At 37.0% G+C, this 23,177-nt stretch overlaps 1 protein-coding gene across 1 annotated transcript in view; it reads left to right on the top strand.

The window, feature by feature from the left end:
• Positions 1-206: 206 nt before the first annotated feature.
• LOC133524265 (putative uncharacterized protein DDB_G0277255) overlaps positions 207-23,177 on the top strand; it is a 74,393-nt gene continuing 51,422 nt past the window's right edge. The window contains exon 1 of the mRNA XM_061860169.1: positions 207-581. The gene's annotated coding sequence lies outside the window, so the exon portion shown is untranslated. The remainder of the gene's footprint in view (positions 582-23,177) is intronic.

Below are 23,177 nucleotides of genomic sequence, written 5' to 3'. Positions count from 1 at the left end.
AGAAGTCACTGAAAAATATCAAGCACGTGAGTGGTTTTAATATGAGTATTCTGACACACGCTTGACTTGGCCGATTTTTTATCATTTTCATTTTATTATCAATTTATCAGTAGATCAACTCCAATCAAAACACAGCTCAGAGGAATGAACGAAACCGCTCTCATTCGTTTGCTTCAAACGTTCCTTTCCATTCGGTCGCGCAACGGCCGCCATATTATATTTGGTCGTCGGGCGGGCTACGCGTCTCGGCAGTGTTGCGTCAAATGACAGCCAGACCGATAAATGCACTTAAAACTGTATTAACTTTCGCATACAGTGCAATTTTATTTAAAAAATAAACAATCCAAGTGTTTTTATACATAATCCCGGACTAGTCTAGTTATCTTTGATCGTGCTTTGTAAAGTTGTATTGCATGCATTCCACGGAGACTGTTGAACTTAATTTTTTCATTCAGTATTCTTTTTTCAAACTTCAATGTTTTTATTTATTGAGTGCTACCAGTAGTTTATGAACGTTTTCGTATTTTTTTATGCATTGGACTTTTGTTTCAACTTCGAAGAGTTTTGCCGAAACTTTTACGGTAAGTTTGTTTTTTTTTTTCATTTTGCAATGCGCATTGTGTAATTAAGTTTATTGTTTTTTGAATATTATTTAACATTGGAATAATTTTCCATCTTTGTTCCGATTTTAAATATTAATGCTGTTTATGTGTGGCGAGTAACTCGCTCCTATACTAATTACTAACCTCATGGATGAAAATATTGTGTTTTTGTATAGGTACCTATAAATATAACAAATGGCTGCTGCGAATTCGTTTATAATATTTTATTGTATACTATTTTTGTTAACCAATGCTCGTTTTGTTGATTATAAAAATCACGTCAATAAGTGTTAGTATTTAGCCATCGTGTGATATTACCACCTATCACACGATAAGTGACCTGTCGTTATTCGTTTTTGTAAGCACATAGCATAGTGAATCTTTTTAGAAAAGTCGTAGTGAAGACTAGAAGAGAATGATTTTGCTTGTAGGCAAACCATTTTGCATTTTTCTGTGGCTGTTCAAGCTGAGAGACCTGTCGTAGATTAAGTAGTGCGAGATGTTTATCTTATGACGTTATCAGTCACCTATATGTAGTTTTACGAACACTTGCTCAGCTCTATGAAAAACACTTTTAAATCCCCTAACATCTAAATTACAACGTGATACATCTGACCTTTCTTAACGTTTCCTCTTCAAAAGGGATACCTAACAAAACATATTTAATCGTGCTAGAAGTAAACTCGTTTTATATGCCTACTAAAATTATGTCGGCCGTTTAAAGACAACGGCTTTACTAGTGGCAAGGGTATATTTGTAGTGCTATACCAATGATATAAGATACCCATTCAAACATACCTTGTTTCGAAGGAATCCTGTTCGGTCGCCGTTGAGAGAAATAAAACCGAATCGCGGCTACAGAGTAAGTCAAATCAAGGTACCTACACCTTTACGGTACGAACATTAGGGTTCGTAATGCCTTGATATGGTCTTTGGATTGACTATAAAGATATTTCTAGAAACTTTTAAGTTTTTCGGTCTTTAGGGATTAGCGTTAGGTAATACAAACTACAAATTAAACCAGTTATACCTATAATGAAGTCAGGATCAGCAATATGATATTTATATGCCTACGTACTTAACTTACTGAATATTGGAAGAAAATACATATGTCTAAATCGATTATGTATTTAAAACTCATTTTGTTTCTATCAGGATATCGATGCCTAGGATACGTATTCTGGCCACTCAGATTTTGCAAGATTTACCTAACTCTGCTACGTATAAGAATTACCTATTTGTCAAACTTACTTCACATATCAAGAATTGTAACATATCAAAAATTGGACTTATACCTATTTGTAAAATAATTAATTACACAAGGTTAATTAATAGGATCAGGATGTGTGGCGAAATTATAAGTAGATACCGTGATACCAATCACTTATATTACGTAATATTATTTTTAAGTATGTAATCAACGTTTATTTTCTTATCAATGACTTCTTGACGTTTATTGTAAATCTTCTAATTACTGTAGGTGTAGCTACCTTTCTAAAATAAAGCACACTTTCAAGCGGGGTTTTCCAGGCGTTACTCACAATAAGGATCAAACCGCAATGCCATATTTGTAGTAGTTCCATAGAAGCAAAATTTGTCATTGTAAACTGAACGTACATTTTATCGTAGTCATAGGCTACGATCAGTCAGGTCAAATTGAGACTACATATTGGGATAGATATCATATGATGCCTACTTTAAATCCAGCCAATCCTCTTTTTTTAAACACATATATCCATATTCTTTATGGGTACTAAAACGATAGTTTGACTATCCAATCTACTATCAAATCCAAACGTTTGTACCTAATAAAGTGCCAATTAAGTAAATTCTAATATTTACTATTGAATTTACTTTTATTTATTTAAGAGTTTAGTAAGTTTATCTTTATCACAGACAACATGTTCTTATTTAAGTAACTTATTAAAATATATTACGTAACTTTTGACTGAACCCTCGGTGAGCAAGCCCGAGCCGTAAGCACTCCGTCTTTTCGTTACCTTTGTGATGGCTGAATACGTCACCCGACGTTGGCCTTGCTGTAGGTGTAAATAAATATTATTAGCAATAGTTATCACCCAATAATAATATAATTTAAATAAACATTTACGTAAGTTGATTCAAACGACAAAGGAAATTGGTAGAGGTACACCATATTGATAATAGGTATAGTAAAGTTAACACGAGCATTCTGTTTGCGGGATACTGCGCGCGGTGGAAACTGTAACCGCAAAAAACTGGACGTCAGTGGGAATTAGATCTTAGCGTCCCTAAATTTATTATTAGTTTATAATACCATAGGTGCATCCTTTCTCAATTATTGAACTTAAAATTTACAATTGCGCTATCTAACTCATCCGTTTTAGCTTATATTTATTCGCCATTTTTTTGACCACGAGCTATATTTAGTATTCTTAGAGAACGTTATCGTTGAAGGAAATGCGGACTTGGATCTTCGAAATTAAGTCTGTCAAGTAGACATATTTATCAGCCGAAATACCGGTTGCGTCGGTGTGAAAAAACTAAGGCATTGAACGTCATTATCGGGTTATGTTAACGAACGATTGTGGTTTAAAGATTCCGTTTCATGTAGTTTCTTTTTGTTGCTAATATGTGAGCTGTCACGAAAAAAATGCTAGAATAAAAATAATGCTATGCTCAAAGAGTCGTTTATAAGGTACAGGTTGGTCTAAGCGCCCTACATTGAAGCCTCATCAGCTAGGCGCTTAAGAAGCCAAGAATAATAAATTTTTAGTACACAAGCTTTTATCGCACACTGCACATGTATTTTCAGGCAACTCATCGAGACGATTCTAACAAACCCAAACACAATTAGTTTGCATTGTTTTATCACAGAGTTCCCATGGCCATCATCTTCAGATCAGCTCGACGTCATCATAATATGTATTGCATTGTCATCCGATATAAAATTTCAGCTCAATAGGAAATGGGGATGTGGGTCAAATGTAGCTTTTAAGACTTGACCCACACTAACTAACATGCATACATACATGAATACTAACAGGGCTAGTTAAATAAAAGCTTATAAAAAATAAGTTATGCCTGACCTTAATGCCTGTGGCACGACATATAGGTAGTAGAATTGCAAACAAAGCTTCTTTTGCTGTCGTGCAGTCGGCTCAAAGCTGTTGTATTTTGTTTATTTGTAACGCTTTTACTAAAGTTTTGTTGATAACAACTACATGCGTTTATTTATAGTTTGTGACTGTCAGGTCAGATGATTTTCACACAATTTGATTTTCTACCTGGATACCTAAGCATCCTATTCGATATTACAAGCAATGGGCGGTATGATTTAAATATTGATTTTGGCACGGTAGAAAATGCACATTAAGTAAGTAAGTAAGTAAGTAAGTCCTTTATTTGCATTCATGTTGTACAAATAGGTATTAAATAACAAATGAGTTGTTTCAAACATGAGCCCTGCAAGGGCGTAGCAATATTACTTAAACTAACTTATTCCTAATACAAATATAATCGTTATTGTAATCTTATTACATCTTAAAACTTATCATTTAAATATTCGTCGACAGTGTAATAGCTTTTGTTTATTAGGGTTTCTTTTAATTTTCGTACAAATAGGTGTTCTTTTTTTTCTTCCTTTATATTTTGTGGTAGTTTATTATATATCTTTATGGACATTGATAAAGGGCCAGACGAATGAAGTTTTAATCGTGAGGGTGGTTGTATTAACTTTGATTTGTTTCTTAATGTATAAGTTTGCTGTACGTCTTCACGTTTGGTATATAATTCTAAGTGTTTATGGACAAATTTGCATATTTCTAGGATATAGAGGCTAGGTACGGTAAGTATTTTGTGTTCTATAAAATGTGGTTTACAACTATCAGTTTGTTTTATATTTACGAGTATGCGGATAAGTTTTTTTTGCAAGGTGAAAAGGGAGGGAGCATCTGTGCTGTTGCCCCATAGGATTATTCCATAAGAAAGCCAGGAATAACCGTATGCATAATATGTTGCAAGTGCTGTTTGAAAGTCGGTGGTTTTCTTTATTTCACAAAGTGCATAAGTAAATTTTGAGAGTTTACTTCGAATGTGTTTAATGTGCGATTTCCATGTTATGTGACTATCTGACTATTCCGAGTAGTGTAAATGTATCTACTACCTCTAACTGTAAAGAATTGTGGCTGTAGTTAATAGTTAGTGCATTTTTCTGGTAGGGGTGAAAGGTCATTAATTTTGTTTTTTGGTAGTTTATTTCAAGGTGGTGATCATGCATCCAGTCTGAGACATTATTAAGAATATTGTTAATTTTGTCGTTTATGTGTGTTGTATCTCATTAGGTACATCCATATGTCAATAAGAACCTAGCTTTGAAACACATGGCCAGTATATACCACAGTCAAAAACCGTTGTAAACTCTACCAGGCGAGTTACTAAACCCAAATCATGAAATGTAAAGACAGCACCGCTGTCACAGAAAAATCTATGCTACTTGCCATTAAACCTAAAATAGGGGTAGCGCATCAATGCCAGCAAGCGGAAGTCGCCATAAAGCCGGCGGGACCCTAAAACCGCGTTCAAGTCGTCCCAATTGTGGACCAGTCGTTTAAGTAGTACACTTTCTCCGATACGTGACGCGCCCAGACGCCATTTTCACTCGCGAATGTGTACAGGTGTACGATACCCGAACTCGTTCGTACGTAGGTGCTATTTTTTTGGTGCAATGTGAGACTTGTGCGTTAGGTTGGTACTGGAAGTTCAAGTGTGTTTCTCTATCTATTTTAAAACTGTACCGGCTTTGACATGATAAAGTGTGGTAGGCGCCACAATAGACGTTATATTTTCATACAAATTTTGACTTTCACAATGTAAAATCTGTGCAGAAATCATTTGGGTTGATGCTGTCGTAAGATCTCAGGCAAAACATAAACTTAAAACCTAGGCCAAGTTCTAGGAATTTAAGAAAAATGTAGGATCGTAGGATTCGTAGGATCTAAAAGGCTGTCAACTGCCGTTTCACTGTCAAAACTTCGGAAGCTGTACACATTAGTTGATTTATAAATTAGGTAAAGTAATAAAAAATTTTGGAAGCCTAGCATAAATTAATTTATCGCATTGTTAAAACATCCGCTATCAGAATGCATAAGCCGTGATATTACGTCGCTGATTAGATAGTGTTTAATTGGGGTGTGGAAAGTGGGACCTGCACACAAAAATGTCTGAAAACATCTGAACTAAATTCAATTAATCGCAAAACAGCCAAAACTATCTTGTTTCTCTACAAAAACAGGAAATTTATCACGAGTGGTGGAAAGTGGTTTCTTAGTGTAGCAGCCGTTCCTAAGCATAGCCCGATATGAGGTACATATATTCCATTTTGCATGTAGCGCCAAAAAAACCTCAGTATTATTTACGTCCAACTAGAATTACAGTTCGATAACATATGTATTTGCATAGTTTTTTTTAGTGAATTATGGGTAGATGTAGTCAGCAGCAGCAGTTAGGATACTAACGAATGGGGTGCTATGACCTGCACACTCGTACTCCCTAAAACCCTAAACTTTAACTATACACTATAGTTGTATCCAATTTAACCCCTAACCCGTTTAGCTATTTATGCTTCTATGTCGCTGTAACAGTGTGCCAGTTTTGCTTAGAAAGCGTAATAACATAACTTCAGAGTATTCTTAGGATATCTTTAGTAGGTACATTGGTTGGATGCATTCAGAAGCGTCGCCGGTCGCGTAGATTTCTCGAACGCATCATTTTGGAGGTCAATGTGTTGCTTTCTTGCCCCGAGTATGAGACGCTGTCTAGGGCTGACTCAGATGCTATATTATGTAAATAAACTTTACTATAGTACCTACAGTATAAGTTTCCATCGCCGGAGACCTAGGGGTGTAGGCCAGACGCCGCAGAGGGGCATAGATGGTATATAACATTTGACCTCTAGGGGGAGGGGAAGGGGGCAGCTGTCTATCTGTCAGCCTGTTGAAAAATAGGTACAGTCAGTGATAAGAGCTTGCATCAAAAAAGTTATTTTTTTACAAAAAACTTATCTTTTTCGTAGATTGTTTGTTAAGTGTGCTTTACGTTCGCCGATTATTGAAAAAAAAAAATCGTATAAAACACAATTTTATTCAATACGCACCTCTGCATTTTCCTTTCCAGCTTGAAGTCAATGTCTGACAAAATAAGGAACTCTAAGTAACGAATCAAATTAGTACTTGGATCTGTGGTACCAATTAAACTTACTCATCGAGAATGCGGTTTTTAAAATGATAATTGGTACCCTATTAATTTGAATAACAATCAAAACATTGTTATGACTTATGACTTTATGAGTCATAATTTACCGGTTTATAAGTACAAGTAAGTGCATCTAATACGATACTTTTAATAACTTGCATCTGTGTCTGTTAGGCAAAAAAGCTTTTGTATTTGAAAAACTGTTGAACGGACGTCTACTTATGTCCTAAACTGTTACTATACATATGTCTATGCCACGTGTGTAAGCTGAGATAGCTCCCCCCCCCCCCCCTTCTGCAAACATGTTTCTATGCAGTTTTTAATTATTATTTGACATACGGAGGTTTTGCTAATTTCATATAATCATGCTGAACATTTTATTGTGTACTAATGTTGCAGTGTTCAGTTCATGTCCACCCACGGCTTTTTCCTTCGAACTCGGCCGGACGCACTACCATGCGTCTATCCTAACGAACGGATCAAATGATGATTCTTTACCTTAGTTCATTTTTATATGGAGTAGCTGTAATTCATTTTTGGTATAAGCTTTTCTCGCTGACTGTACTTTTACCACAGGCAACTAATACTCATCGAGACAATACATTTTAAAAACCCCAATGACAACTAAGATGCGTTGTTCCTCCTGTCTCCAAACCCCAATGACAACTAGGTTGCATTGTTCCTCCTGTCTCCAAACCCCAATGACAACTAGGTTGCGTTGCTCCTCCTGTATCCAAACCCCAATGATAACTAAGTTGCGTTGTTCCTCCTGTCTCCAAATCATAATGACAACTTGGTTGCGTTGCTCCTCCTGTCTCCAAACCCCAATGACAACTAGGTTGCGTTGTTCCTCCTCCTCCTTCCTCGAACTTATGTACGAAATATCATTTGATATTTACCAGTCGCTTTTCGGTGAAGGAAAACATCGTGAGCTAGGAAGGTCAAATGACTATCACTTTCGTAAAAAGTAAGGGCATGCGCCAATTCTTGGGATTAGTTGCCAAGCGGACCCCAAGCTCCCATGAGCCGTGGTAAAAATGCCGTGACAACGCGAGGAAGACGAGTGATTCCTCTATACTCCGTAGGCAATAATATTTTCTATAACAATATACTTTCTAAAATAGGCCCTTGAGGCACTGTACCAAGGATGCTGGCACTTCCTCGTTATATCGCAATACTGATACGTTGTGCGAGGAAGCCGCCAGCTCTTCGGTCACCAGTTACCAACCAAGTAGTTTCTCTATTAGTCCTTGATATTACTTGGTTTAACGACTATCTTAGACAACAACTGATCTCACAAAAGTATTTTAATGTACTCGTCATGCCTTCAGTCTACACAGCTGCAAATTAATATCACTTGACATAGCTGAAAGTCTGAATTCTTGAAAAACAATACCTATCAATCACCCGTCTTTAAAACATTCCAGGCGTGACTCAGAGACCTTTTTAACTCTGGTAGCTCTTTTAGTAAAGGTAATAAGAGTTATTTTGAAGCGTAGTTTGACTTTAAGATGATTATAGATCGTGTCATTCACGAAGACGTGTGCCTTGACTCATATTGTCATGTTAGAAAAGGTTAGATTTGACTAATCTGCGCGTCATCGTGGATGACCCGATGTATATGTTGATTTCCGTTGAACATGCTCATTAACTTACGGACTTGTCTTATTAGGATAGTTCATTAACTCTGGTCGCGCAGCATAAATAACTGAACATCGGTGGGCTGTATGTCTATGAATTAAGGGTTACAAATCGTCAGTTATTATTGTGAGATTTGTGAGTGATGGTTGTACACCCAAGGCCATAAGTATGGAAAAGGTTGTTTTCATAAATATCTCATGTTTCTATCTTTGTTTTATAATTGTAACCTAAAATTTACATTAAGCAACCACAAAAGGTTAAAAATGCTCGCTAAGTATCAAAACATCCTAAAATATTGTCAAAAACAAAAAAATAGGAAAAAGTAACATGATATCCTTTTAATTGCTTTGAAAAATGTTGAACTGGCAAATATCATCACAGCTTGAGTAATTTGAGTAATGTTCTACTATTATATTATATGTACCATTTTGTTTCTAATGAGTAGTATATATTACAACGCTTAAAAAATCACATTTTTTATTAAAATATAAGCTTGTTCCTATACTTTTAGCCGGGAGTGTATTTGTAGAAATGCGTCCAACCAATTTCAAAAGGGCGGCGGGCGGTGTTTCAATTTCAAGTACCTATTCATTCTATTCAATTCAATTCAATACTTTATTGATAAAATAAAATTTTACATGTCAGGTACATTGTGCTTATAGCTAAGTATTATAATTTAATAATACTCATAGTTGAGAGGCAAGGCTGAGTTAGCGAACCAGTTGTTTTATATGTATATATATATGTACATAGTTTTACTGACTTGATACAGTGCTAGGTCTCGAAAAAGGCATCGACAGAATAGTATGCATCAGACACCAGTTTAGATTTAAGTTTTTTATTGAAATTTTCGTCGTTCACTGTGTGTTTTAACTCGAGTAGTATTTTATTATATACTTTAGGCCCTACCGTATGCATACACTTTCTTGACTTGGCAAGTCGCGTTTTAGGGGGATAAAATTCAATACGTTCTTGAAAGTCTTGAAACCCCGCCCGCCTCGCGATTTTTTGCTACGATCACTTAAAGTGAAGAATCTGTCTATGAGTATTCGTGCTTATGACGTACAGGGTGCATCTGAACAACGGGACCAAAAAATTATATGTAGTTAATCATTAATCCAAAATCTTATATTAGCAATTAAAAACAGTCTTGCGTGCAAATTTTGTTTATGGCATGGCACGCAAATTGTATAATATATTACCCAAACAATAAGAGAATCTGTAATGCCTGTATTTAGGAAATATTTATCGGATTTTGTAGTACAAAATGCTTTTTACTCTTTATATTAATATTTTGACCATATGCCGCATATTTATACAATTTAGTAAACAACATCCACTTGACTGTATTCTTGCAAATAAATGACTTTGATTCAATTAATTTAACAAAACTAAATATTTTTGTTTTCAAATGAAACTAAAGATGGACACACACGATTTGTTATAAATACTGCGTTTATTTAATATATACCCATTGCGTTTGCCTTGTGACCTTAACAAAATGGCTCCCCTAATGTCATTTTGCATGTGGTGTTCTCCATTCATCAACAATCCGGTCCAACCAAACCTGTATTACGGGCTTTCTTATTTGATGTTGAATTAAATGATGAAAAAAACCGATACAGAAACAGAAGTCTATCGCTCTTATCCATAAAACTTAGCTTAGTATTTGTGACCGCGGCCGGCAGCCACTTTGTCGCTTTCCATAAGGACGCCACGCCATGTCAGGTTATTCGCATAAAGATACAAGCAAATCTAGTCCTTATGCTTAGCCGGCCGCGGTCACATTTTGTCTTACTCCAACAATGGCTTGTCAGAGTTGGATTGGAAGACATTTACACATTGATTTTCTGTGTTTATGTAATTATGAAGAACGACGCGCGCGTTCACACGCGTTCTAATGTAATCCTGGCTACCAACAATTTCTGTTCTAAAATTTTATATTACAACATATAGTTTTCCATATATTTATGTACAGCCGCCATCAAATATATCGGAGCGGCCAAGGTGCTCAAAAATATCTCAACACGTATTCTAGCGCCCTGACAATAGAGGCGTGTTCAGAAATTTGTGAGCACGTTGGCCGCTCCGATATATCTTAAGAGTCCGTCTAAGTAAACCTTGCACCGATTTCAACAGAGTGAGATAGTGTCATTATAAACGTCATATTTTCATATAAATTTGTCATGAATGATGACATTGCCACTTGAAATGGCGTCAATAATAAATTTAAAAAAAATGACTGTCTCTTATTTCACCTGTATAATGAATCCTGCTTGGTAAAACATGCACTCAAAATCTGCCGTCTGGCTTCCTGTTCTTTTAATATGTTGTATGACATTCAAAGGTTACAAGAATAGCTTAAATGTCCCGCTGGATCCCTTTTTAAAATAAGAACTTCCTGCGTTCGTTTTGTATGTTATGAAATTTGAACTATGTATTTCCCGTTCTTAAACTCGAGGATGAGTTAAGAGTTATAGAAACTGGTTAGAATAAAGGTACATATTGGGATAGTGAGTCACGCATACATCTGCAAGGTATTACCTACACTGGTCGGGTGAGAATACGTTTGTGCCAATTGTGCCATACGCCACGCCACTTACATTGGTTTGCAGGAGAGCGAAAAGAAGTAAAACTATTCTTCGTTTTTTTTTATATATTTAGGACATATTCAACATGTTTAATATTTACAGTACCATACAAATATTAATTTCCTTTATTTATCTTTCTTGTAAAGTTAGGCTTTTTTACAATATTTATATAAAAGTAAAATATAAAAACACTTACAAAGCAATACAAAAGATATAAACACATTATAAAAAACCTAACCTAACTGCCGGTGATTAGGGCCGCAGAGAGAGGAACCGTTGCACTATCCGCACCGTGGTCAAGATCACCGCCTTCTGCATCTGACCCTTGATCCAACCAACTAGCGAGTCTCTCAAGGTGTTGGTCGAGACTCTTCGCTATGAGACCGTTCGCTAAAACGGTCAAATATATTAAATATTATTATTGTTATAGTGGTATTCATTCTATAATTAGTAAATTCTAAACGTACAATGTATGACATGACACCAAGTTTTGGATATGTCACAATTTTTGTGATAAGTTTCTTAAAAGGGTGTGAATTATCCTATAGTTAGGGTTATATATCCCGAATATACGGGACTGACGTATTTTAGTTTCGCGTCCCGTATAAAAATATATAGTAGTACGTAATTAAATATATAAATGGTCACAATCATCTCTGTTGAACCACATTGTATTTGCATCAGAACGGCCCGGGTAAGGGCCGAGGCAACTAACACTTCATTTTCTTGAACTTGACCTGGTGAACTCTTGATGCTTTTTATAGAAAACAAAGCGCCGGATGCCTCGGCCCGGGCCGTTCTAATGTAAGTCATCCTTTATTTTATACGCTAAATGAAGACAAGATGACAACCACAAAAATACCTAGATATCTGTTTAAAAATATTAGACATGTAAAAAAAGTTCCTTCGAACGCTGATTTATAAAGATATTCCTCGATTCAATTACCTCTAAAAAGAATTAACATCGAGTAGAAACAAGCATATCGTAATTACACCTTACTTTTTGCGCACGCAACCATAAATAAAAGCATTCCACATAGATCTTATGTTTATGGTATACGATTCAAATTTGTGTTCATATTTTCTTGACCATAAACTAAAGGGAAGTGAGACCATAAACCCGAACGATTGCTAGCTTTTTCATTTGAATACCGATGTAATGGCTGGCCGTTTTTGCTGGGACAAAAAGCGATCAACTCTTGTATAATTTACGTGTGCAACACGTGTCTGATGTTTGTTTCCTTGAAGTTAAATGATACTTTGAATACAAGCACAGAATAAGGAATAGGATTTCTTAAGAAGGAATAAAAGATGGCGCGTTGCAAGAAACCTGAGGCGAAAGATATGGCCATCGCACGGGTTTACATGTTTTATCTCAATACCTCTGAAAATTGGTATAAGGTCAGGTAGGGGAAGTGCGCCATGCCGTCTAAGTGCGCCTACCTTGAATATATCGAAAACTGCTTATATACTACTAGTATTCTACAACACTCTTAGAGTCTAAGTGTTACTAATATTACTAGTATTCTACTTCTGGCAGTTCTGTTCAGTTTGTTTAAAATTTGGTATTTAAGTCCATTTTGTACTAAATTTATCCTGCTACAGTATGCAGGGTAACAAATGTAACAATATACAATGGAAATTAAATGAAGTCAAAATATATTTTCGATTTTTTTCCTATCGGCCAACTTTAATCCAGAAAGGTTTTAGAGTCAGACCACGATAAGTTAGAAGCGCTCGGGTTATTTTAAGGCGGCCGGTACACTTGTAAGTTTTACTTACGTAAGTAGGGACACAGCTATACTATAGAGTGAGAGATGAATATCATTATCTCATTCTAACAAATAGCTTTGTCCTTACTTACGTAAGTAAAACTTACAAGTGTACCGGCCGCCTAAACGTCAAACTTCTATATAATTATGACGTTGACACTTGTACCGTTTGGGCTATCAAAATCGCTGCCATCTTATTTTGGTTTAACTCTAGTTGGAAATATGTGACAGTCCATATCAAAAGCGTAGTGTACCGCTATTATTAGCGTAAGCGCCAACAGCAATAAGGTCCCTTTTAATGTGGACTGTCACATATAGTCCAGTTTCCGTGTAAATTCATGACATTTCGCCTTTACAAAAACGTGTAACAACTCAATATAAAAACTACAATTCTGCGTTAGCTCCTTAATAGCACCTTTCCTTATCTATCTCATCTTTGCCTTATCTTCAAACTTGTGATTTACCAACGTGTGATATTTCTCCGCTCGCTATCAGTTGTCGATAAACACTGGGAACGAACAATGCTTCCGATAACATTATTTTTTGATGGTTGATAGCGCTGCAGGCGTTTTTGTCTTCTTTTGTGTAGTTAGTGCGTAGTGACGCTTAAATTATCGTCTTTTTAAGCCTCCACTACCTGAATTATTTCGGAATGGTGATGCTTGATAGCTTCGCATGCATTTTGTAGGTACCTATTTGAATTTTACATTGACAAACTAGTCGGAACTTGTATTTTTTACTCCTCGAGAATAAAGTAAACAACTTTACAAACTTTGGCAGTGACATATTCGCTAGCGTGTAACTGACTTTCTGTTCATCTCCCTAGTACTGGAATATAAAAGAGAGCGAGATGTTTAGAAAGTAAGTTTCGCAGACGTTAGCGAATGACAGTGTCAAATTTATTTATACATAAATTGCACATAAAATATTAAGTACAAATGGTGGACTTAATGCCTTAAGGCATTCTCTACCAGTCAACCACTGGGTCAAAAAGATACTTTTGTTAGGTGCAGGCTTTGTACTTGAGAAGAAGATATATAGAAGAAGAAATTTAGTTTCCGAATGTCACGTTAACTCACGTTACACACTTTTGTTGTGCGGTGGGGTAAAGTTTTCGGATCGTGGGAAAAGTGACATGGGGAAAAAATACAATAACTTTTTTCAAAGAGATTTTTTTCTGGTAAAGGGTGGTATTCCACTTGTTCAATTTCTTGGTCTCACTCTCCTAGAAAGTGAGACGCAAATACAATTGGACCAAGAAATTGGACAGGTGGATTACCAAACTAACGAATTTTAGGCACCAATTGCCTCATTGCTTACATCATTAACAATATAAACATTAAACATCATCATCACAAATGACGTAAACGGTTACAGAACAAAATGAAGTCGGTTAAAAAGTTGAGCAACGACAAAACAATCGTGTTGATTCTCGTTTATGTGGCTTCTGTATGTTTCCACGGGACCTTGGCCCAAGTAACTGGGCTAGGGTAAGCCAATTAGTATGGAAGCATGTCAAATGCTGTGCCGTCTGTAACTGTATTAGGACTAAGAACAATTGTACTGACGTGTCTATGCCAGCGAGAAATTATAATCCTGTGACGCTCACTTATGGAGAATAATCGGACAAGCACCCGTACACAAGGAGATCCAAACGCACAAATGGCACTGGATTAGGCATATCCTCAGGAAACCTAACACCCACCTATTCAAAGTGGCCCTGACCTGGAAGATGCCCGGAAAACGAAAACATGGTCGCCCTAAATTTACTTGGCGCCGTTCCGTGGAGCAAGAGTTAGGTGTATTGGGGATGGGCTGGGAGGATGTTATGTTATGATGTCACAGCAAATATGTAACAATTATAAATCATATACGATTATTTACATTCTTTTGTTTGCATAAGTAATATAAACTAATTTTTAAAATAGGCACGTCGATATTGTTTACCTTTTCTCTAATGCTAAAAAAACAAACTCTATAGTTTAACGTCACTATTGACGTGGTGACTTCGACACTACCATCCTCGGCTCTTGCCAAGTCCGTGACCCAAGACTGACTTCACGACGAAATCACAGGACGATACCACGACGACGATCATCCATAACACAGGAACAAATATCTACCAGGATTCAAACCCGGGACTCCTGCTTCGTAAAGAGTCAACGCCGTCAAAGTACAGTCGCCATCAGTAATATCGGAGCGGCGAAAGTGCTCACAAATATCTGAACATGCCTCTATTGTCAAGGCGTTAGAGTGCGTGTTCAGATATTTTTGAGCACCTCGGCCGCTCCGATATGTCTTATGGCGACTATACTGTGGTCTATCAATTTGTAACTAATCTTACTAATCAAGCCTCCAAGTACGTAAGCCTCCGTGGTAAATAATAGGGCCCGCTGCAGACGAGTAACGGCGTGTCTTGTTCCCGTTCCGGATGTTAGCCATATTGGGCGAGTGGGTCATGCGTTGCGCGTGCGCTCAGCATGTATACACAAATGAAGCTGCCACGACGGTTGTGTGCCTGACTTTGAATTTCCTGATTAAGATTGTAAGAGCGATTTAAACTTCAACTAAAACACGTTAAAAATGTAACAAACAGAAAAGTGTGATGAGTTCTGCAGGTCACATTAGGCGAGTGGGTTATGCGTTGCGCGTGCGCTCGGCCTGTTAACGCAAATGAAGGCTTCACGACAGGCTACGGGTGGCTTTGAATTAATTGATTAAGCCTGTACGATCGGTAACTACGTATAAGGGTCGGTTTATATCTACAGACATTGAGCGTGCCAAACACGTGGCGTGCATTTTTGTTCCCCGCTCAGCTCTAAATAATAAAGCATGGAAAAAAAGGGTGCTAAACAGAAGCATCGGCTAGCGAAAATCACAATGCTAGAAAGCAAAAGTCACTGCTTCTAGCTAGACTCGAACTCACGACTCGCTAATCGCGCGAGGCATTTAGGGTCGGTTGTCTATCCACCATCACCTTCCATATTGAACGAAAACGTAAAAGAGAAAGAATAAGGTTCAAAACAATTCCAATATTTACGCCATTTCTAACACTGCGGTCACGGTTGTCAACACAGATACGGAAGGTGGAGATAAGGAATGGAATCTCCATATACCAAAAAGTGTCATCAAAAAACCTTAAATAGGTGGCGCTACAATACCTAGAATACTTGAACAGAAAATCAAATCATAGACAGCGCACTTCACTCCGTCAATAACGCCTAGGTTCTTAGCTACTCTAGCGCTACTCTGGAGAGATTTGGAACTATTATTTATAGCTGACCACTGGACACTTTTGGATAAGTTCTGCCTATGGAGATTGCGTTCCTTCCATAAACACAGATCCGAACGTTAGTTCCGATTTCGGCCACCGACACGATTAAGCTGGCGCTGCTATGTTTACTTGCAAATTACATTTGCGCAGCTGTTGTGACGTTACGGCTCAACATGGCCGCCGTTTAGTGTTCCCCCATGAGATTATTTGGAACTTCAATATCCCAACTGCATTCCATTTTAGAACTTGCTTTAGAGTTTATAAAGCTTAATTTGAAAGTAATACTTTTCTTAGTTTACTACCTTTTAGTATTGAGATGGTATAAGGATAAGGTTTGTTTCTATTGTGAAAGAGCACGCGACTTAGTTTGGAATCGCCTCTACTGGCAGTTATATCAATATTTGTTTTTATGAAGGTAATGATAATGATAAGACAATCGTTAACGTCGTAATGATAAACATATTTTTCTAAACAGAAATATGTAATTGGATCACCTTTCTTTACTCAAAATTCAAAATCTAATGTTTAATATGTAATTAGGCTTAACTAACAGTCTTTCCACCCCAGCTTTAGTCTGTAATGTATGATAAAACTTAAAAATGTATGAAATTAACAAAGAAAAGCGCTATACCAAACAGGGGGCAAATTGCGGGGAGCTTTCTCCTTTATTCCCACTAAGAAGTAATTAGAGTGACAGAGAAAAATGCCCGCATTTGACGAACTTCGATTTTCGCGGTTATAGCCCAGAGGGCCTACCGTGAACCACGTTCTGTCCCTGTCACACTTAGGTACGAATTTACTAATACTGCCTTTTGTACTGTAATGTTTTTTCTTAAATTACTCCGCTTAATTTATCTTACGTTCTTAACATAATAGGTAGGTATATAATGGAACATTCAATAGTTGACCTTCTGTGAACTTGTTTTATTATCATATTGACTCTTAAATACGTGGTATTAAGCGACATAGTCTCTTGACAATAAAGCCGTGCGCCTTAACGGATTTAAGTTCAAGTCGTGATTTATTTCAACTGATAAAACAGCACGTGGCTATAAGGATTGAAGTTCCAATCCTGGCCGTGATAGTTTATTGGGAGTTAAGCTTAGACTAGACGGACTAGATATGATTAAACGATCGATAATTCCGATTTCGAACCCACATTTGATCAAAGTAGATACTTAGTCGTGATAAGAACCATCATGCTAGAAAAAGCGGTTATATGCCGAAACTCAAGATTCTTCCAGATCAGCAGGTCGTTTGTCTGTTTTGGCCTTTTAAAGGGGTAACCCTTTAAAAAGATTCACAAGAGACGCTATCGGCCTGTCAGTTATTCGCAAGATGACAAATTGATGATGATGATGAATAATTGACAGGCCGATATCGTCCGGCGAACTGGTAATCAGAGAGCCCCTTTAATAATCGCTGCATAGAATTTTTAAGAATCTAGATTTTCGTACCTGAAGAGCATCTTTGACTTATCGCGCATCCTTGGCCTGTGTTAAAACTATTGAGTTATTATTACTACTGAGTAAGTATTAATAATAGTTAAGAAAAAACCCGCGGCGATTGTCACTTTTCATCTTCCAATTTTTCTTAACAACCTATTCGTGAACTTTATTGTAAACACAATAAGATCCACCTTCAGTCAGTTGTTGCTATTTATATACCTGCTGAGGAAAAAATGTCAGCGCCATTTTACCTGTACCATTCTTTACGTAACTTTGAAAGGCGTTTTTGCGCGTGAAATTCTTTAGTACTTTTATTACCGATATTATGACCGTCTCATGTCCTTTATTGATTTCTGCTTGTCTGCTTTGGAGCACTGTTCAACTTGTATTCATTGTACTTGGGTTTGTGACGGCGCTCATTTACCTAATACCGGTCAAAATGACGATGGTACTATGAACTATCTGTTCTGGTATTTCTGGCGGATGAGTACGAGTATCATATCCAACCGCCCCAATCTTGTACAGTTCAATAATCAGAGATGTGACTTATTTGAAATACTTGTATTTAAAATGCAAATACAAAATGCAAAATACCTATTTTGTATTTTGTATTTAAATACCTTTTAAAGAAAACTATTTTGTATTTTATTTCAAATAGTTTTTGGGACCTATTTTCTATTTTTAAAATACAAAATACTTTTTATTAGATAAACTAGGTAGTGACCCTGCCTATGAAGCCGATGGTCCCGGGTTCAAATCCTGGTAAGGGCATTTATTTGTGTGAACACAGATATTTGTTCCTGAGTCATGGGTGTTTTCTATGTTTTGTTTTTTTTTTTAGTTTATTTATGCACTATAACTAGATCAGCCATGAGCGGTGGAGGGAAATGACCGAACGGGATAGTCTTATTTATCTTTCAGTAGGAGTAGCAAAGAAAGCGTTATTATTGTTTGTCCTTGTCACATAATGTTGAAATGTGAGGACATTTTTTTATTCCCACAGTGAATTTAGTATAGTTTGTGGTACCTACACATAACCCGACCAAATTATAAAATACTTAAAATACAAAATACTTTTTATTAGATAAACTAGGTAGTGACCCTGCCTATGAAGCCGATGGTCCCGGGTTCAAATCCTGGTAAGGGCATTTATTTGTGTGAACACAGATATTTGTTCCTGAGTCATGGGTGTTTTCTATGTTTTTTTTTTTTAGTTTATTTATGCACTATGAATTTTTTGAAACAGGGTTTAACACAATAAGCCACTATTGAAAACCTCTAGCTAGGGTTTATATAATAGTTGGCGAGATCGCGCGGACCGATCCGCGTTTGCTTAATACCATTATTATTGTATCTATCGTTTAAATATCGGCCTTATGTATATGTATTTAAGTATTTATAAATATTTATATATATCATTGTCTAATATCCACTACACAAGCCTTAATGAGCTTATTACTGTGGGACTTATTCAATTTGTGTAATAATGTCCTATAATATTTATTTATTTAATCATTTATTATTTTAACATGGAACCGGTGAATCTGTTTAGTAACGCCGCAAATGACCACAAGCGTAACGAGAGATTAAAAATGTGTAATCTTAAGCGTTGCAAGGGTTTCAAGGCACGAGAGGTAAACAAACTTTTATGCCCTGTTTTTTTTTTTTTTAACGTTGGGGAAATGCTTTTACGCATGCCACCTAGTCCGGGGGAAACTAGGGGCGATGACGGACTAACCAGTAAAGGACTACCGTCTAAAACCACCAACGAATGCCGGCTCCGCCTTAGATTGGTTGCCGCAGGGTCGCTATCAGCATTCGACCGCGTGCAAACTTTTATGCCCTGGTGAAACACAAACGAGACGTTTTCACCAACCAACGAGAGGTATATACAAGCTGTAAAACATTACAAATCTAAATTAATGCTTTTAATAATTGAGTGTTAAAAACCGTCACTTAAAAATCCACTCAACCGGTAAACATGAGGAGACACAAAATTTGCACTCTAGAGGACTGATATACACACTATTTTTAAAGAATAAAGACAGCCTTTCCAACTTGTAAATTCCGAGCTGTACTAACTTTTTAATTCAGACTAGGTATTCACTATTTAAGAGTACCTTTTATCGCAAAGTATTTGTATTTTAAAAAAGCATTTTGAAAATACCTATTTTGTATTTAGTATTTTAAATACAAATTTGAAAACTATTTTGTATTTTGCATTTGAAATAGTATATCAAGGAAGTATTTGTATTTTGTATTTAAATACTTTTTATAAACTATTTTTCACATCTCTGTCAATAATACAGTTTAATCCGTTGCAATAAGGTGAAAAAATGAATATATATTTATGAACTCGGCTGTACTTTCGTAATGTCGCCGAAATACCGCCGTAGTTACCTACACGATTTTCAATCCGTGTTTCTCCATCTTTGTCACTCTTAAGAACGATAGAGATGAAGATAGACGACAATTTTTATGTTCACCGTCCGTACCCTGAAGTAGATAATTTAATTAGAGTACATACATAGTTTTGGCTATGCGAATCTCAATGCTAAATATGATGCTGCCATGCTAATTGAAAATATATTTCATAATTAATTAAAAGCAAAAGGAAGCGCGGCCCCACTCATAAAGGTACTGGGTTGATGCATATCTAGCTGAGATATGATAGGACATAATTCATAGCATTTCCAAGTCATTAAATGCGCCAACGGAAGATGCAGCGTGGGAGTGCAGATATATATTAAACCATCAATATGGTTTGATGGTTTAATATATTTGTTTTTGATGAAGTTATAAATATGAAGGTATATATATCATCCAACTCGCAAACACGTATAATCTAGGGACACTGATACTGTATTCATGGCTCATAGCACACTTTCGCCAGTCATAAAAGGGAGTTCACCCATGGTATAAGGGGCTCTAACTAAACTCCGTTCTTGTATTTTTAGACTAGTTGCATTTCCTCCAGTTCCAGTACAATCCCGTTAATCCGGCACTAACGCGGACACAAGGAGCCGATTAGCGGAAAATTCGGATTACTGGAAATTAGATCAAATCTGCATAATATGCATAATATATTATATTTTGATATGATTTAAGTTTGTCGTATAAATATACTATACTGAAATAATACATTTCTAAGAAAATTTGACCGTTATCTGGTTTTTAGCCACTTTTAAAGAGAAGGCAGTGTGCTAATGTAAGCTTAGATAGTAAACTTGGACATAGAATGATCACTTGCACCTCTATTTTAGTGCCATATTACAGGACGTACCGGACCATCGAAGTGTCGGATTATCGAGATTCCACTGTAGATGCAATTGCCCTGGCTGACCTTACGCTCTTTTTACTACGTACGACTTATTTTTTTCTTATTTCATTTTGTATTAAAATACGAAACCTTCCATTGTGCGTAGCGCAACTTTCAAAGACACTTAAAAACTCTTATCTGAATTTACTAAAGAAAAGGCCGGATCCTTACATAAATTATTTGTACTTGTTATTAACTCTGAAAGCATTGTTTTGTCAGCTAAGTCTTGCAGTAAAACGTCCGGTCCTACAACAAGAAACTAGAAGCCCAAACAACATACACGACCTTTCGTCCCCGAGACTTGCACATGAATGGACCATTCCTCGTTACCTAAACAGGTACATCCATCAAAATCGAATGAATAGTCTAATTACACAACACGCAGGTACACGAGGAACCTTGACTGGTGAAAGAAATCAACTCACATTCGAATCATTCGATCCGAGATCACGAACACACATTGTTACATTTAACAAATGCCTAGGTCGCGGCACGCACGATGGCTTAAGGTGAACTTTGAGATAAGGAACCGTTTGAAGGTGCTTGCTATTCAGTAACAATTGGTAAACCTTATTTCTAAGACATAAGATTTACGAATGGTCATAGAGTTGCTGGTATCATGGTCCTGTCGATAAGGATATAGGTGGTTTACTGTGTGCACGCGATTGTATTGTTTTTTTTTAAGCTGTAGGACCTTGGTCTCTAGTTGACGCTGGACATACCGAACAATGTCACGTTCTGTAGAGATGTTAATGTCATCTCATGAAATGCGTACGGCGCTAACCGGAGATCCACACTTATAAGGCTTGCGGATTTCAAACCGGGGGTCGAACCCTGGTTCGTACAAATGAATTCTTCGGAAATTAGTACGTCTTCTTATTCTTCAATATAAGTGGAGCTTTCCTAATTATTAAATACAAACAGTAAGGTGCGAGTTAAGACGCATTTAAACCTGTGAAACGTACTATACGGTATTTTTAATTATCATGATTTACAAATATATCAATGTGCAGTAATTTTAAAATTTAGGACATTTCTGTTTTGGCCGCAGGTCCTGACATATGACAAAATTCCTGACGTCTGCTGTCATAAAAATCAGTATATTAGTTGAGCCACAAGTGAAAACTCTAGCAGTAAGCAGAGTCGGACCACGCTAAGTTTTCATGCCAGTCATGCATCAGGATAACGTAAGCATTCTGCCAAGTCTGTGCAAGGTTAGAGTGGTCAGAGTTTGTAGTTGTAATTCGGTCTTTACATGGACACACGACGAAAAAATTCATGACGCCTGCCGCTGAGAAGCCATAAGTGAAAACTTGCACTATGTCGGCTAGCTATGTAGTTGTAGATAGAACTGGAATACAAGCCATTGTCCTTTCAGCACACTCACGGCTCGATCACCATATGGGGCCGGTCATGTCGTGACTGGACGTGTGCAGGTTCGTAAACATAACGTGACTACTGAGGTCACCTTATCATAGCTTTGATTCAGTCGCATTCTTCGTGAATATGTCAAAAATGTCAAACATTTCTGTATTCCGGCCGCATGTGATGAACCACCCCCGAAGACTGCTGCCCAATCTGTCTGGTTTTCTACTAAAACTAGACCTCGTGAGTCAATATCCGCCATTATTAAAAATATAAAGGAATCGACCAAAAAATCCAATTGAACCTGCTCACTAAATTTTACAAGATTCGGTTGAGAAATGCGACCTGTAGAGAAGAACATCCGAACAGCCGGAAAGACATACGAAAACATTTTTGCCCATGCTGAAACTGAGACATCGGTGAAAGTTGGATTAGGCAGATTAGTTAGATGTACTATAGATACACAAACTGTCATAGCAAAAGCATGTCAGCAAGCCATTGTCCTGGCATGTCTCGGGAGTGACTAAACTCACGACTTCATATGGGGCCGTCGGCCATGTCGCCGTGACTGGACGTGTGCAGGTTCGTAAACATAACGTGACAGCTAAGGTTACCGGATCAGTTTTACTAGGGTGATGGTGACAAGTGTTACCAACTAATGTTGTTTTGTCAACCCATAGCTGTTGCTCGCCGCGTTTATTCTTCAACAAAGAACTACGATGAATATCTATAGAATTGTGCCGCGAGCAACTCAACTGTACTGCGCATGTTGAAACCGACAAATATTCTTAAGGGGTCCACTGATTAGCAGTTCGCCGGACGATATCGGCCTGTCAGTTATTCGCAAAAGCTGACAATCGCAAGAGGGCCGGTTAACGAGTAAGTCTGACTTATAGATTTTTATTTTAGCCAATCGAAACTTTTATTGATCAGT

Source organism: Cydia pomonella, chromosome 1, assembly GCF_033807575.1.
Source record: "Cydia pomonella isolate Wapato2018A chromosome 1, ilCydPomo1, whole genome shotgun sequence".
In the NCBI taxonomy this organism is placed as follows: domain Eukaryota; kingdom Metazoa; phylum Arthropoda; class Insecta; order Lepidoptera; family Tortricidae; genus Cydia; species Cydia pomonella.
Note: the sequence above shows the minus strand (reverse complement) of the source record. Positions and strands in the feature narration are given on the sequence as shown.